Source organism: Mus caroli, unplaced genomic scaffold (genome assembly GCF_978045245.1).
Source record: "Mus caroli unplaced genomic scaffold, Mus_caroli_1 scaffold_2, whole genome shotgun sequence".
Lineage (NCBI taxonomy): Eukaryota > Metazoa > Chordata > Mammalia > Rodentia > Muridae > Mus > Mus caroli.
The window spans coordinates 6,275,887-6,292,183 of NW_028227257.1; the positions used below are offsets into that span (position 1 = coordinate 6,275,887).

The 16,297-nt window shown below is 49.8% G+C and overlaps 1 protein-coding gene across 1 annotated transcript in view; it reads left to right on the forward strand.

Annotated features, from left to right (window-relative positions):
• The window catches only part of Zbp1 (Z-DNA binding protein 1), a 34,254-nt gene extending 26,367 nt beyond the window's left edge, over positions 1 to 7,887 (forward strand). The window contains exon 8 of the mRNA XM_021151648.2: positions 7,668 to 7,887. The gene's annotated coding sequence lies outside the window, so the exon portion shown is untranslated. The remainder of the gene's footprint in view (positions 1 to 7,667) is intronic.
• Positions 7,888 to 16,297: the final 8,410 nt, after the last annotated feature.

Genomic DNA, 16,297 nt, shown 5'->3' on the forward strand with positions numbered 1-16,297 from the left:
CGTGAACAGTTCCACTGAGATGGCATCTCGGAGCTGAAAAGAGAGGAAGCTAGACAGGGAGGAAGAAGAAACAAGGCCAAGTCAAGTTCATCCTGTTCAAAGCCCAATTTTACTAGTACTGACATCCAGTTATAAAGGAAGGGGGAGGGAACCCGATTTCCCGCCAAATAACTCGGGGTCCAGTAGCAGGGTGAACGAACACGTGTGTGGCTCCAAGCAGCAAAGCAGCACGGTCCAGCAGTGGGCGTGGCAGAACGAATGAGCAGGAAACTCCACCCCTGAGCAAGCAGGTTCCAGGCTGGGGGAAGGGAGACTACAATGTACTTTAAAAAAAAAATCTACAGTCCACCAAATTGGAAAATCTAAGAGAAACAAATAAATTTCTCCATAGGTACCACTTATCAAAACTAAATTCAGGCCAGATAAACAATTTAAAGAGACCCAAACCCCTACTACCAAAAGCAGTTGTTTTAAAGACCCCCAACCACAAAAAGGGCCAGGGCAAGATGATTTTAGTGCAGAATTCTACCAGACTTTCAAGGAAGAGGAACCATCAATACTTCTCAAATTATACCACAAAACAGGAACTGCTCAATTCATTTTATGAGGCCACAGTTACCCTGATACCAAAACTACATAAAAAGTCAACAAAGAAAGAGAATTGCATACCAACTTCCATTATGAACATTGATGCAAAAATACTCAATAAAATACTTCCAAACCGAATCCAAGAACACATCACAAAGATCACCCACCATGATCAAGTAGACTTCATCCCAGAAGTGCAGGGATAGTTTAACATATGAAAGTAAGTTAGTGTAATCTGTTGGGAACATGGCATGGAGGTCCTTTTGCCTACAGATCTCCAGGGAAACAGGATTATCCTTCCAATGGGAAAGATGAAAAACCTATTCTTCCATCCAGAAAGCTCGAAATTGCACATATCACACTACTACAACTAGGACTGAAAATACCTAGTAGTCTAAATGTTTCTTATTGTCACAGGTTCCCCCAAGCTCCCACAACGAGGACTAGAGGTTGAAATGGAAATTTCTAGTTATTGTCAAATGGTGCTTAGTGGGGGAGGGGGCACAGGTGAAAGGGTGTTTTGCTGAAGCAGACACAGGTGAAAGGATGTTTTGATATAGCAAACACAAGAAAGGACCCATGATGAAGGAGTATAAATGTGACCCCACAGACATGGGAGACAAGCACTGAGTATTGGCTTGGTTTGTTCCACATCTCTTTACTTCAGCACACATGTATTGGTTCGCCTTACATAGCATGGTTGAGCTCAACTTAATGGTAACACTGCCATTGAGAGAACTTCTCCCAAGAACTGCTCATGAGATTCCCATGGACGCTTGTTGCTTCCTCTGCATCATCTCAGGCTGTTGGCAAGCCTTGTGGGTTTCTTCTGGATTGAACTACAGCTGCTGGTTCATGCCTGGTGTCCACCTGCAGAAAGGACTGGACTGTAGCTGCTGGTTCGTGTGTGGTATCTGCCTACCTAGAATCATGTGTGGTGTCTGCCTGCTACAGGACTCCTCTACCGGTGCTGAGTCGTATTTGGTGTTTGCTACAGGACTGAACTGCTGAGAAAGAAAATCAAGCTCACTCCCAAAGAACGATTGCTGAACAGGTCCACTTCTCCCCATATCCTAATAACTTTTATCTTCCACGACCTCTGCTGAGGGGCTAGAGGAGAGGTTGAATCCCTACTAAAAGTAGATTGCAAAAAATTTGTGCCTACAAGAGGTAAAATTTATGCCTCAAATGACCTCTGCACTATCCACGTGGCAGAGACCAGGCTAGACCCTTAGGCCCTTAAGGTAGTACAGGTAGCCTATCTCTAGAACCTTTCTGGAAGAGATGGAATACATCCTGAGTTGAGGTCAATGTAATTAAGTATCTTTGTGCAGCTGTGATTGTGTTACACCACAAATACTTTTCCCCCAAATTTTACTGAGTTTAAATACATTGAGAATAAACAAACTGTTGTCAGACTCTAAAGTCCATCTCCACTGAGTTTTCTTATCTCTTTGTGGTTTTTTTTGCTTTCCTGTACGACACCTGCAAAGATTGCCTCAGTAATAGACCATATAAATACACTGAGAGAAAACACACACACACACACACACACATACACACACACAGGATCTTCTCACTAGATGCACAAAGGACCTTTGACAAAGTACAGCAGCCCTTATATAAGACATCTTAAAGTCTTGTAGAGATCAGGGATCCAAAGAACCTAAACACAGTAAAGGCGACTTACAGCAAGCCCATAGACACCTCAACTTAAACGGGAAGAAACTCAACGCAATTCCACTAAAATCAGAAAGAAGACAAGGCTGTCCACACTCTCCATATCTAGTCAATATAGTACTTGAAGTTTTAGCTAGAGCAGTAAGACAACTAAAGCAGGTCGAGGAGCTGCCGATTGGTCAGGAAGAAGTCAACACACTGCTATTTGCAGCTGACATGACAGTATACATAAGTGACCCTAAAAATCTTACTAAGGAACTCCTACAGCTTATAAACACTTCGAGCCAAGGAGCTGGTACAAAACCAACTCACAAAAATTAGTGGCCCTCCTATATACAAAGGACAAAGAAATCAGGGAAGCAACACCTTTCACAATAGCTTCAGACACTAGAAAATATCAAGCAAGAGATAGACTTGTATGATGGAAAATTCAAGTCTTTGAAAAAGGAAATTGAATAAGACATCAGAAGTTGGCAAGATCTCTCAAGCTCTTGGATCTGTAGGATTAACATAGTAAAACTGGACATCTTACCAAAAGCAATCTGCGGATCTGATGCAATCCCCATCAAAATTCCAACACAGTTCTTCAGAGGACCTGAAGGGACAGTTCTTAGTTTCATATGGGGGGGGGGTAAGATATCTAAAACAATCCTGAATGATAAAAAGATGGATGGAGGTCTCCTCCACCATTCCTGATTTCAAGTTGTACTACAGAGCTATGGTAATAAAAACCACATCTTATTAACAAAACACACATTGATCAATGAAATGGAGTTGAAGACCCAGACATAAATCCACACACCTGTAGACACCTGATCTTTGATTTTTAAAAAAGTCAGACATACACACTGGAAAAAAAGACATCATCTTCAACAAATGGTGCTGGCCAAACAGATTGTCCACATGTAGAAGAATGCAAATAGAGCCGGATTGTCCACATGTAGAAGAATGCAAATAGAGCCATACTTAGGACTCCCCACAAAACTCAACTCCAAATAGATCAAAACCTCAACACAAAACCAGATACAGAGTCTGATAAAAGGGAAAGTAGGGAGTGGCCTTGAACTCATCGGCACAGGAGGAGACTTTCTGAACAGAGCACCGTTAGCACAGGCGCTGAGGTCGGTATTTAATAAATGGACCTCGGGACAATGCTCCTGGTGGCAAAGGACACCAGCATTTGGACAAAGTGACAGTCTACAAAATGGGAAATGATTTTTTACCACCTATATGTCTGATACTATCCAAAATACATAAAGAACTCAAAAAACTGGACATAAAGAAAACAAATCACCCAGTTTTTAATAAAATGGCGGCGTACAGGTCTAAACTTCTCAGAAGATTAAACACGAATAGCTGACAAAAATTTTTGTTTAATGTTCAACATCTTTGCCATCAGGGAAATCCAAATCAAAACCTACTTCAAAATTTAATCTTACACCAGTCAGAGTGGCCAAGGTCAGTAAAACAGATGACAGCTCACAGGGATGAGGATGTGGAGTTAGGGGAACACGCCTCCATCAGTGGTGTGAGCACAAACTTTTACAGCCACTGTGAAAGGCCATGGGTGGGGGCTTCCTCAAGAAGCTGGGAACAGATCTACCTCGAGATCCAGCTATGCCTCTCCTTGGGCATATACCCAGAGGGCTCTTCACACAGAGACGCTTGTCCATCTGTGTTAACTCCTGCTCTATTCATAGATAGCCAGAAATCAGAAACAGTTCAGACACCCATCAATAGATGACTGGATCATGAAAATGTGGTACATTTACACAATGGAAAACTATTCAGCTTTTTAATAAAACCATGAAATTTACAGGTAAATGGATGGATCTAGAAAAAAAGAATTGTCTTGAATGAGGTAACCCAGACCTCAAAATGCAACTCTGGTATGTAATCTTTTATATGTGGATGTCAGCTTTTAGGTAACTCGATAATTGTGCTGTTTATGTGATGAACCACAAAGATTAGTACTAGGCATTGGTAAGGAATTAGGAAAGAGATAGGTGTAGGGTAGGGAACTAGGGGGAGATTCTATTTCCCCAAGGAAGAGGAGATAGAACAGAGAGAGAGAGAGAGAGAGAGAGAGAGAGAGAGAGAGAGAGAGAGAGAGAGAGAGAGAGAGAGAGAGAGAGAGAGAGGGAGAGTGGGGAGATGGAGGGGGGAGAAAGGGGGGAGGGTTACAGGGAATGGGAGGGAAGATCAGAGGAAGGAGTATGGGGAGGCACAGCTAACACTAGGGACAAGTGAAGAATCACAGAAACCTACTGTAGTTGATGCTTTTAAGAATATATACACACATGAAAGAAATCTAAATATAATCACTCTATCAAAGGGAAGATGAGGTCTCAGCTAGATGTCTCCTGACACTAAGTGAAATCCAGAACAAGGTATGGATTACATTTAATTGAGTGGCTGGTGAAAGGGCTCCCATGGAAACCCCCAAACAACCCAGGCTATTGCCAAAGCTATTGGTCACCTCCCACAATATGATGGCAAGGTCCTATGGCTGTAATTCACTGAACACAGAGAAGTCAAGCTGGGTGCCTAACCAAAGCCTTCAGTACTACTGACTAGTGCTCATGGTTACTGGAAGGTACCCTGCCCACTACCAGAGGAGGACGTAAATACTAAGCCCTGTACAAAACCATTGATCTACAGTGTTGACCTGCCGACATGGTACGTTGGCACAATAGTGGCAAAGAGGTTGTGGAAGTAACCAGCCGCTGTCTGAGTGGATTTAAGGACCACTCTACGAGATGAGACCCACGCCTGACACTGCTTGCAGGGTCGAGAAATCTGGGACTAGAGAGTCCATGGGCCTATGGGAAGAAGAAATACTATTGTTCTGCTAAAGGAACATGGCGATAAAATGACTCCTAATGACAATCTGCTATATTGATAGATCAGCCATCATCAGAGAAACTTCCTTTTGCAGCAGATGGGAATAGAGTTTACTCTCTGAAGGAAGCGCAGAGAGTGAACACTCTGGAAGACTTGGTCCTAAATGGAGTGTCTCCATCATTTCCCTCCCTTCAAGGGCTCGGGGAATCTGGGGAAGAGGAGGCAGAATGACTATAAGAGCCTCAGGGGAGGGAGGACACCAAGGAATCAATGTCTCTAGGCACCACAGGACTGCTCGTGCACTCGTGAACTCACAAAGACCATGGCATCTCACACAGGGCCTGCACGGGTGCAAACCAGATGGGGTTCCAGTGCTGAGAAGGGGCAATGGACACCATCTGCCATCCATAACCAAGAAGTTATCTCCAACTGACAACCTGTCACAAGGGAAAAATGACTTTCTCCAAGGGAGTCTCACTAGATATACAAACCACACCAAAGGGCAGGCCCCATGCCCAGGGATAGATGGCCAGCACAAATTTGTAGGTATTTTTGGAAAATATCTTTATTATTATTATTATCTTGTGTTGTTTTATTTGGACTCAAAAAAAAAAAACCTTACTAGAGTTTTGCTTCTATATTATGGTTTCTAATTTTGTGTTTTTATTGGAATGTGTGTGCTCACACGTGTGTGCAAGCATCTGTCTGTGCACGCGGTCATGTGCACGTATGGGTGTGTATGTGCACGTGTGTGTGCATTCATGGGTGCGTGTGTGTATGTGTCCGTGATGTGCGTTTCTCATGGACTTTTGTTTCATTTTTTTTGTTTGTTTGCCTTTTTTATTTGCCTGTCTGTTTTCTTAAGAGAGAGAAAAAAAGAGGCATGGAGTGAGTGTGTTGCAGGGGGCAGACAAGAGAGGGGAAACATCAGAATATACTATATTAAAATAGCTATCTTAAATACAAAGAAAAAAGAACAGTGAACTGCTGAGAGGTGGGGTCAGATTTTCCTCTCCCCCTTGGCCATCCCCCTACCCAGGCCTGAGCCCTCCCCCTGGCCATCCCACCACCAGCCATCTTGAGGAGAGTAGAGGGCTCCAATGTCCAGTAGAGGAGGGAGGGAACCCGTGTCTTGCACTCCCTGAAAACAATCCTCCTCCCATGAGAGGCTGGGATACGAGGCTCCCTGGACACCCACTTGTGGCCCACAGCCCAGTGCAGCCTCCATGCCCAGGGAGGTAAAGTGAGGCTCAGAGTCTAGACAGTTGCTGAAGGGACAGGGGCAGGCCTCAACCTCAGATTATGGCCCCTAAACCTAATTTTCACCCCCAACCCTCTTCCGTGGTCACCTTCCTCCCCAGAGTGTCTTGGTGGCCCGCTTGCTGTCCCCCAGTCCTTTGGCCTGGGACACTATCACTAGAGGAAAGTTCAGGGAACAGGAGTGTCAGAGGCAGGAGTCACAGGCCTGGACAGGAGTGTCAGAGGCAGGAGTCACAGGCCTGGCTACTCCTAGCTCCAGCTTCAATGCCCAAACCCCAGCTGAGGGTGTGGCTGGCCTAGGAGTCAGGAGGGAGCCTCTGAGGTTCTGGAGAGAAGGTTTGCACACCAGCCACCTCAGTATCCTTAACAGCTCTGACCCTCCTAAAACAACTTCGAGGGTAATCCTCTGCCTCCGAGCCCTTAACTGTTAACACTCCTGAAAAAACTGTGTTTCTACAGCGAAGGTAACACAGCCGTGGCCTCTGGGAAGCCAGCACCACGGAAGGACATCCCCAGCCTTCCTCTCAGAGTGTCCCTCAGCCACCGGGCAGACCTTGCAGAGTTCCCTAGTCCAGATCACCAACAGTGCCAGACAGGGAGTGAGCTGTGGTTGTCTGTCTGTTGCTCTGTCAACCTTGCTAATATCATGAAAAAGAAAGAATGAGGTTAGATTGATGCTGGAGCCCAGGCTTGTGCAGTCAGAACGGGACTTGAGTGGGACCCTGTACACCTCCTCTGGTCTTTTGGTAAAGTGGGACAAAAGTGAGGGCAATGTCTTCCTCCCAGAGTCCACTCAAGGGCGAGTGAGGGCAGACACTCGGTCACTCCAGAGCCAGGGCAGGGACAGGGCAGGGGGAAACAAGATACAGGCTGGGCTGTATGGTAGGAAGGGTTGCTACATCCCAGCCCCAACCCCAAAGCTGAGATGTCTCAGCTGCCCACCCCCACCTGAACACACCAAGGGCACCGAGGGACCCTAATTCTCCTGCTACACAATCGGTTTCCAGTGCCACCCTCTGGCCACTCTTGATGGCTTCAGGCGCTGGGCAGGGAAGTGGCCACCTCGCTGGTGTCCTGGCTCTTGCAGATTCACAGCCTTGGGCCGAGCGCCCTCTGCTGGTCACGTACTGTCTGGCCAGAGCCCCACGCAGTCAGCTTGGACAGGGAACTTCAGGGTCTCGGGTGGGCCGGGCGGAGGACTCCCGGGGCTGCGCCCGCGTGGCTAAGTTCCTGGAGTTTTACATCACAACACCTAAACTGTAAACACACTTCATGCTAGGTTCCTCCTTACACAGGCTCTCTCCAGCCAACGCCAACGCTCAACATTCAAGGGCCTACACCCCTTAACAGCGACAACCCTGCAACTCGCTTTGTCTGTGAAGAGCTCCCACCCACCCAAGACCTGCTCGCTCGCTCCAGGAGCCCACAGCTTATCCCGCAGTTGCTGACACCATCCGACTCCTACAGGCACCAGCGTACCCTCCGTGCCTATGTGTGAAGAGCTGTCTATTTCAAGAGCACAGGGATGTTGAACTACTGGCCAGAGGTAACACAGCCTGCAAAGAGCAAGGATTCACGACTCCTGTGGATAGGAGAAAGCCCCTTGTACTGTGGAAATACCTCCGGGATGTGGGGGAGGGACAAAGATGAAGTTTGGACCCTAACTGAGAGTGGTGATTTGCCTGTGGGGTCCCAGGGCACACATCCAGCCCACAATCCTTCAAGCTATCTGAACATATGCATGAGTAATATTCCAGGTACATGGAGGACAGATATCAGGACACCTCAGCTTCAGAGGTTAGGCCTTCCTATCTCCTAGTCTCTGTGCCTCAGTCTTCAAATCTGTTAAATGGGGCTATCACCTTCCTCCCTCTGGGGGTTGTTTTTAGGACAAGGTGAGAAAATGTCTAGCCAGGTGACTGGCCATATTCATCCTTCGAATGATCTGCTGTCACCACCCATATCACTAAACTTTACCTAGGACTGGCAGGGAGCCTCCTTCCTCCTCTGCCGTCCCTCCTTACCGGCTCACACCTGGTGTGAGTGGGACGGTCCCTCCAGCAGGACTCAGGAGGCCCTGGTGAGTACTCGATGTCCTCCAGTCAGTTTGTGCTCTGAGCTGTGACACCCTGAATGGCCCGTCTTCTACTCCAGCACAACATGTCACACACCAGACCTAGCCACGTCCAGCCATGAGTCACATGGCCAGAGAGAGCCTCACCCCGAACTTTCCCAAGTGGGAAGTGACTGACAAGGTCCTTGAACACTCAGCAAACGTGCAACTCAATTTGTTGTTCCCTTCCCCAGGCCTCAGTTTCCCCATCTGGAAAATGGAAAGCTTAAATGAACCCCAGGGGTCCTCAGAAGTGGCTGTAGGCAGTCGAGATGCCGTGGTCCCCGTATCGGCAGCTCCTTTGCAGTTAGTCTCAGGGAGGCGATGGGTAGGTCCATCCAATGTGATAATCACCCCCTGTCCCACCTCGCATCGTCCACAAGTGACAAGAGCAGACAGGTGACTGTGAAGTTGCTCCAGTCTCCCAGTCAACAACAGGGATGTGGCCCCTGTGCTCTGAAGTCCTCTGAGTGGGAGAATAGGACAGGTGGCCAGGGAGCCTCCACTGAGAAGCACAGCCCATGGGAAGCACAGCCGACGCCTGCTGACAGTCCCTGGGGCTGAGGTGCCCCATGGGTGGATCTGCTCTGTTCTGGCTACTACGTGCCTACCTCCAGCAGGCAGGACCCACGAGTTAGGGAGCCCCTGGGACAGGCAAAGGACAGTGACTGTCCTGAGATGCCACCTTTGTGGACAGAAGCAGCCCGGTAGTGTGATATCTGTCCCCTGTCCCACTCCCTGTCCTCTTGGTGAGGTCTGTGGTCATCCAGTCTTCCTCAGTGGAGGGAGAACAAGGGGAGAAGACGCCGGGAAGCTCACCTGGATGCTAGTCACGCCCTGTCTGGTGGCATCTCGAAAGCACTCTCTGCCCACCAGGAGAAATCTCGGCTGACAGAGAGGGAGAAACCCCATCTTGAAGTGCGTGGGAGCCCAGCAGTTTCCTGACTCTGTGGGCTGCGAATCACTTTTTACATTAGAAAGTATCTGGGTGTGCGGAGAAAAGTCTGGAAGGAAATCGGAGCGTGTGGGAAGAGAGGCTGGTGCTGGGCATGAAACTCCAGCCCGTGGGTTTCTTTAGGGTCCCTCGGCTTTCAGCGTCATCTGCGGATCACCTGTGCTAACTGGGAAGCGTGCATGAGTGTCTTTTGCGCCCTCCTGGGACACTGACACACCTGGACAGAGGTCTGGTCCAGAGCGGCCATGGCTGAGACTCCGGCCACCAGGTGGCACCCCTGATCTATTTTTAAACAGATGATTCAAAATTCGGACTTGGCTAACAGGTAGGCAAGGGCCGGACTTGCCCAGGACCCAGGCCAGGAGGGTTCCCAATGTCCCTCTGAGAGCCCTCTGTGGAGCAAGGGCGGTTGCTCTGCTGTGAATTCCACCTGATGTGAGCTTTGAAGTGAGCTTTGCCTCATGTCCCTGCCCCTGCAGAGGTTACCAGCAGGGGTCTGTCTGTGCCACAAGACCACCATGGGGCTGGCACCCTGCTGTGCTTCCTTTCCTCAAACTCTAGGTCAGCTCTACAGCCCAGAGCCACCCCACTGTGTGTGTGTGTGTGTGTGTGCGCGTGTGCGTGTGCGTGTGTGCATGTGCGCGTGTGCATGTGCGTGTGAGTGTGTGTGAGTGTGTGTGAGTGTGTGTGTGCGTGAGTGTGTGTGTGTGAGTGTGTGTGTGAGTGTGTGTGTGTGATGTGAGTGTGTGAGTGAGTGTGTGAGTGCGTGTGTGAGTGAGTGTGTGAGTGCGTGTGTGAGTGTGTGTGTGTGTGAGTGTGTGTGTGTGTGTGAATGTGTGTGTGCGTGTGTGTGTGAGTGTGTGTGTGTGTGAGTGTGTGTGTGTGAGTGTGTGAGTGTGTGTGTGTGAGTGTGTGTGTGTGTGAGTGTGTGTGTGTGAGTGTGTGTGTGTGAGTGTGTGTGTGAGTGTGTGTGTGTGTGAGTGTGTGTGTGTGTGTGTGTGTGAGTGTGTGAGTGTGTGTGTGTATGTGTGTGTGTGTGTACATGCCACAAGTATCTGGAGAGCAGAGAACAACTTGGAGTTAGTTTATCCATCTCTCCCAACACCCCAAGACATGCTTTCTCTGTGTAGCCCTGGCTGTCCTGGAACTCACTCTGTAGACCAAGCTGCCCTCGAACACAGAGATCCACACTTCCTCTGCCTCCTGAGTGCTGGAATTAAAGGGCTGACCACTCTGCCCTCTGGTTGTCAGTCCTGACAAACAGATACCTTTACCTGCTAAGTCATCTCACCAGCCGGAGACCTCACTCTCTCATGATACCCTCTCTGTTTCTGGCTGACCAGACCCCACCCAGTGGCCTGTGCCCTCCTGGCTTCTTTCCATCTTCAGCCCCAGCCACACCCAGGCCCCTCAGCCTCTCCCAAGCTCTCCTGCACAAGGCTCTTTGCAGAAATGTCACCTGCTCTTCTTCCTCAGTTTCCTCTGGCCCATCTCTCAGGCTCCATGTGCTATTCTGGCTGGTGCGTCCTGAATAACCCTCTTCCCATGCATCCGTCCTGTGAGCATCCGTCTTTTGGTTTAGCACGTTCCAATGCCAAGAGCAGCCACCCCGCCGGTGGTCGCTCAGGAGTTACTAAAAGAATGAAGTTCACAGGTGACCCTGCTATCCAGTGGATCTGGAAACCTGGACACCTTGACCCCAGGCTTCTCTCTCTTCCACCTGTTCTCCAGGATCCATGCCCTTCATTCAGAAAGTCCTAGGTGACATCTTGACCCAACTAGGGCAGTGACCTCTCCTCTGGGCACTCTTCCTTCTTGCCCTCAACCTCCCACCATGAGGCCTGGCCTCCACTGCCCTTCGTCCATTAAGACGTCCTATCTCTTCCCTGAGTCAGCATGGACCTGCCCATGGGTACCAGCCACACAGTCACCCACAGTTCCATTCCGAAGCTGTAGCTTTCCACCTTTGTCAGCATTCTTCTGGGCTAGGCAGGAACCACAGTCTCAGATTCTGGGGCATCAGCATCTGTCTCAGCCCATGCTATAGCCCTGCCCAGCAGGGGGCCTGGGCTCCCCCAACACCACCAGAGTTCCTAATTGCAGGCGCCATCTGACCTACCTGAGCCTGGGGTGAGTTGAGGGACAAAGAAGGGGCTGTTCTGGCCTTGACCTTCACAGGGAGGCCGCTACTTAAGAGTAAGCAAAGGCCCCCTGGTCCACCGTGCACCACAGCTGCCTAGGAAACCCAAGTCCTCTGCTAGGGCCATGTGGACCTAAGCAAACGTCCTCTCTCTGTGTGTGCTTGGCTTCGTGTCGGTGCTGACACAGCAGAGAGGTGTGGAACGGTATCATCTGTTGAGCAGGAAGTTAGTGTGCAGATTGCTGAGCTGGGTCTGCCCACCATGGAGGGGGGAAGCACGCAGTAGTGGCTTCGCTGGCCATGCTCTGCTGTGCTTTCTGCTTGCCAGGAGCCCCTCTGAACTACCCCTCTTGGTTCTCTTGTCTCTATTGGGGTTCCCATCCACCTGGTTTTGGGCCTCAGTACAAGGACCAGGTGAGACTTTGCTCCTAACCAGTCCCTTTGTCTCTGTGAGTCTCCAGAGCAAAGCCCATCCCCTTAGCTTGGGGTCTTCGTCTTGGGGAAGCAAGTCCAGTTTTACTCTTGTCCCAGCAGGGATGGGTCTCCCCACTTCCTTCGCATCCCCAGCACCCACTGCGATCCCTGGGGAGGACATTCCAGCCAGGACCCATGGCCATTGTTGTGTCTATTAAGAACACAGCACCCTGCCAACCCACAGTCTCTAAACTCACTTTCTCAGTGGCAAGCACCTCACTGGGACCCCAGACTTTGAGCCAGAGCTGGGTGTCTACAATGACCCGAGTTCCCTCAGAGTGCTGGCGTCGTGGCCAGTGGCTTTGTCAGAACCACTGGGTTAAGCATTAATTTTTCTGGCCCATTCTGGCTCAGGGCAGCCCTGGTAGCTAAATCCAGAGGTCACGGGTGACTGAGATTCCCCCCACCCCTCCAGGTTTTTTACCTGAAATGAAAGGACATGAGGTAGGATGGGGTAGAGTAGGGTATGGTGGGATGAGATGGGATGGGGTGAGTGGAGTGGGGACTAGGGAGAGATGGGGTGGGATGGGGTGTCATCCCCTGACTCCCATCTTCCCTGCTGATACTCAAGCTCCTGGGAAACTGTTCCTCACCACTCTCATAAACCTCAGGCCAGCCTGGGAGCTCTCCCTGGCCCCCAGCCTGACTCTCTTGGGAAAACTGGGTGCTGATCCCCTTCCATTCTCTCTCTGAATCTCTGGGGAGCCTGGCTCTTTCCTGGGGAGATAAGAAGAGTCTCAGCCTGTCCTCAGATCAGGTGGTCTGACATCCCTGGCCCCTCTCTCTTGGAGTCCTCAGACACCCCAGCTTGCAGCAGCATACTAAGGAGGCCACCGCTGTCTCCCTAAGGAAGCCTCCATTCCCCCTCCTCATCCTTCTTCACCTCTCTGTTCATTCTCTGCCCGGCAACCAGGGACGTCAGGAATACAGATCTAGTCACCTTCTCACTTTAACCATCTATGGCTCCTCGGATCAAGACTCAGCCCCTAAACTGGGCCTTGAGCTGTGCAGATCCAGCCATCACCCCCTCTGCTTGCTTCCATCTCAACCTGGGTGGGCTGACCACACTGCTTCAGCCAGCCCCACACCCACCTGGCCAGGTCCCGCCTCCCAGCCTCTTATGATGTTTTCATTTCCTAGAGCACCCTTCCTATTTCTGCACCCAACTGTGACATGTTGGGTCACAACGTGCTCAGATGCTCAGGTCACGAGCCTCTGAGGTCTTAGCTCACACATCCTTCTCTGACTAGCCTGCCTGAGCCTCATAGGGGGCTCCCCTGAAGTATCATACTGCCCCACCACCCCCAACTCAGGGCCCAGAGACAGCAGACCGCTGGCCCCGGTCACACAGCAAGAGCCACGCCCAGTGGCACTCCGCAGCCCACTCTTGGTGATATGGCCAAACTTAGGGTCACCTTTAGGTGTGTCAGCAGAGGAAGTGCCCCCTGGAAGCCTGCCTGGGTGGGTGGCTGATGTCTGCCACAGAGAAGCAACAGCACGGTGGTTGTGGGGACATGGGGACTGCTGAATGAGAACTAAGTTCAACTCCCTCCCACCTCCTCCCCTCGCCCCAGGCGGTGCCAGTCTCCTGAGTCAAGCTGACCCTGTACATGTCAAGAAGACAGCACCCTCTTTCCTCATGTGTAGGAAGAGTCTCTAAGGGTGAGGTCTAGACGCCTCTGAACGCGTGAAGCTTCATTTAATCACATCTGCTGGATTGCACGAGGGCTGGGGTACCTGGGACTCACCTCTGGGGAGCCCTGAACCAGGTTCAGAAACGCTGTCATAAATCTAGGCTTCATTTCTTAATTCTCTCGGGCCTCGGTTTTCCCCATCCGTTGAGCCTGTCAGCTTACCAGGGGTGAGGCCTTTTCCTGTGTCTGTCATGTATTATCTCTGGACTCTTAGCTCGGTCCTCTGAGACAGCTGCAGGAGTATCAGAAACATGGCGACTGAGAGCACCTCACACATGGAGAGGGAGCACTGTGCACACGGCTTCATCACCACCCAGTTTTTGTTGGCTTTGTCCAGGATGCCCCAGGGCCAGCCTGGTGGTCCAAGCCTGCTGAGGTGGGCTTCCCTCTCCTTCCCTTTTCTCCCTTACACCCTGGCAGTGTCAGTAGGCCAAGCGTGGGGTTGGACCCTAAGCAAGCAGCAGGGTGTTTTAGGGTCCTGCTGGTTTCTGTGTTCTACAGCTTTGTGTATGGTTCAAGATGCAGAGCAAGAGGGAGGACTAGAGGCTTGGGCTCCCAGTAGAGGGCAACCAAAGAGTCTGGGTGTTTCTAGCATTCTGCTGTTCGGATGCCTGAGGGTCCTTCAGAGTGGTGAGAAATCCCCAGCCTGGAAAGTATGTCTGTCTGTAAGGGTACCTCTAGAGATCAGGTGTATGTACGCAATGACTCTCTCTCCCACTGTCTTCTGTATGTATAGCAGAGCTGTGTATCACCCTCCTATTGAGCCAGCGGTAGCCCCAGCAGATTTGCCCTGACTACAGCACCTTCCTTTTGCCTGACTTCATCCACGCCTTCTGTGAACACAGCACACATGCTGGAGGACTGATATAAGCCTCTACCCTCTCCTGTCTGACACTCTGCTCCACACTGAGAAATGGTTTCAGTGGAAGATAAAAGAGAAAGAATTTTTTTTTAAAAAAAAAAATGAAGTTACACTAGCAGCTGGAATATGTCTTATCGAAAAGAATCCACAGGGAAGTTCACTCTGCCACCTGAGAGAATGTCAGGAGACCCAGGGTCCAGAAGTCAGACCCTGAGATGTTCCCCTGCCAGGAATACCACAGAGCAGGCAGTACAGAGGTCTGTCTGCCTCTGTGACCTTGGCAGACCCTGTTCCTCCAGGCCTCTAAGAAGGGTCTGTAAGCCACAGGCCTGTGCCCTGTGAGCAGGGGGCATATGCTGTCATCAGATGTCAATGTGTCTATGTCAGAATAGTCCTACGGACTATAATCAGTTAACACAAGCTTAGTTGCTTCCTGAGGTACCTCACACCAGCTTCACCGCTGGCCACCCCAAGACTCACACACCTGTGCACCACAGCAGGGACACATCTCTCCACACTGGTCACTCATAGGCACTCACCCTGTGCTCAGACAACAGGAAACCTGCCCCTACTGACCTTGGTATCCAGCCTTCTCTGTCTCCAACCTGCACCCTCTCCTCACTCCTTCCTGCCTCCGACCTCACCCCACATCTCTCTTCACTGCCTATGATGGTCAAGGCATAGGACTGATGGTGGCTTGTGTGGGTGCATGAATGGTGCCCTCTGTCCACAAAATGACTTTTTAAAAAATATTTTTTTATTTTATATTGTGGGTTTTGCATATTTTATATTATATTATGGGCTTTTCATATTTTATTTATAATTTTATTTATATTATATTATGGGTTTTGCATATTTTATATTATACTATGAGTTTTGCATATTTTATATTATATTATGGGCTTTGCATATTTTATTTTATAATTTTATTTCTGTTATATTATGTGTTTTGCCTATTTTATTTTATATTATGGGTTTTGTATATTTAATTTTATGTGCTTTGCCTGAATGTATGTACACCATTTGCATGCCTGGGGCTTGCAAAAGCCAGAAGAGGGTGACAGATCTCCTGGAACTGGCATTACGGAAGATAGTGAGCTGCCATGTGAGTGCTGGGAACCAAGTCCCGGTCCTTCTAGAAGGACAGTCAGTGTTCCTGACCACTCCTCCAGCTGTAACAGGCTTTAAACGTGTAATCAGACCACTTGAAGCCAGGCATGGCGGCACATCCCTCTAATTCTGGCATTCGGGAGGCTGGAGCAAGAGGATCACTGTAAATTCAACGTCTGGGCTGCAGAGTTAGTACCAGCTGAGCCAGGGCTACATAGCAAACTTACCAATGATGATGATAACAATGGCAGCTCATGTATCTTAATCAAAACATAAGGACAAGTCCACTTACCAGCGTGGACACCCACAGTTGCTTCAGCCTATGTGTATCCGGGACAGCCAACAGGCGGCTCTCCCAGGAGATTCTGCAACGTGGGCAGCTTGCCGCAAAGCTGAAACGAGGCTTCAGAGTTCAGCCTTAGGTCTACAAAACTCTCAGGGAATTTGTTATTCTCTGAGCACAGGATATCGTCCAGTTAGGACAACACAGCGCTTGGAATGGACTGGCCCCAACCAGATTGCCCCTGCTTGGAGCATAAGTTCTGGGCAGAATTCCACCCTTTAATGGGCCAGGAGC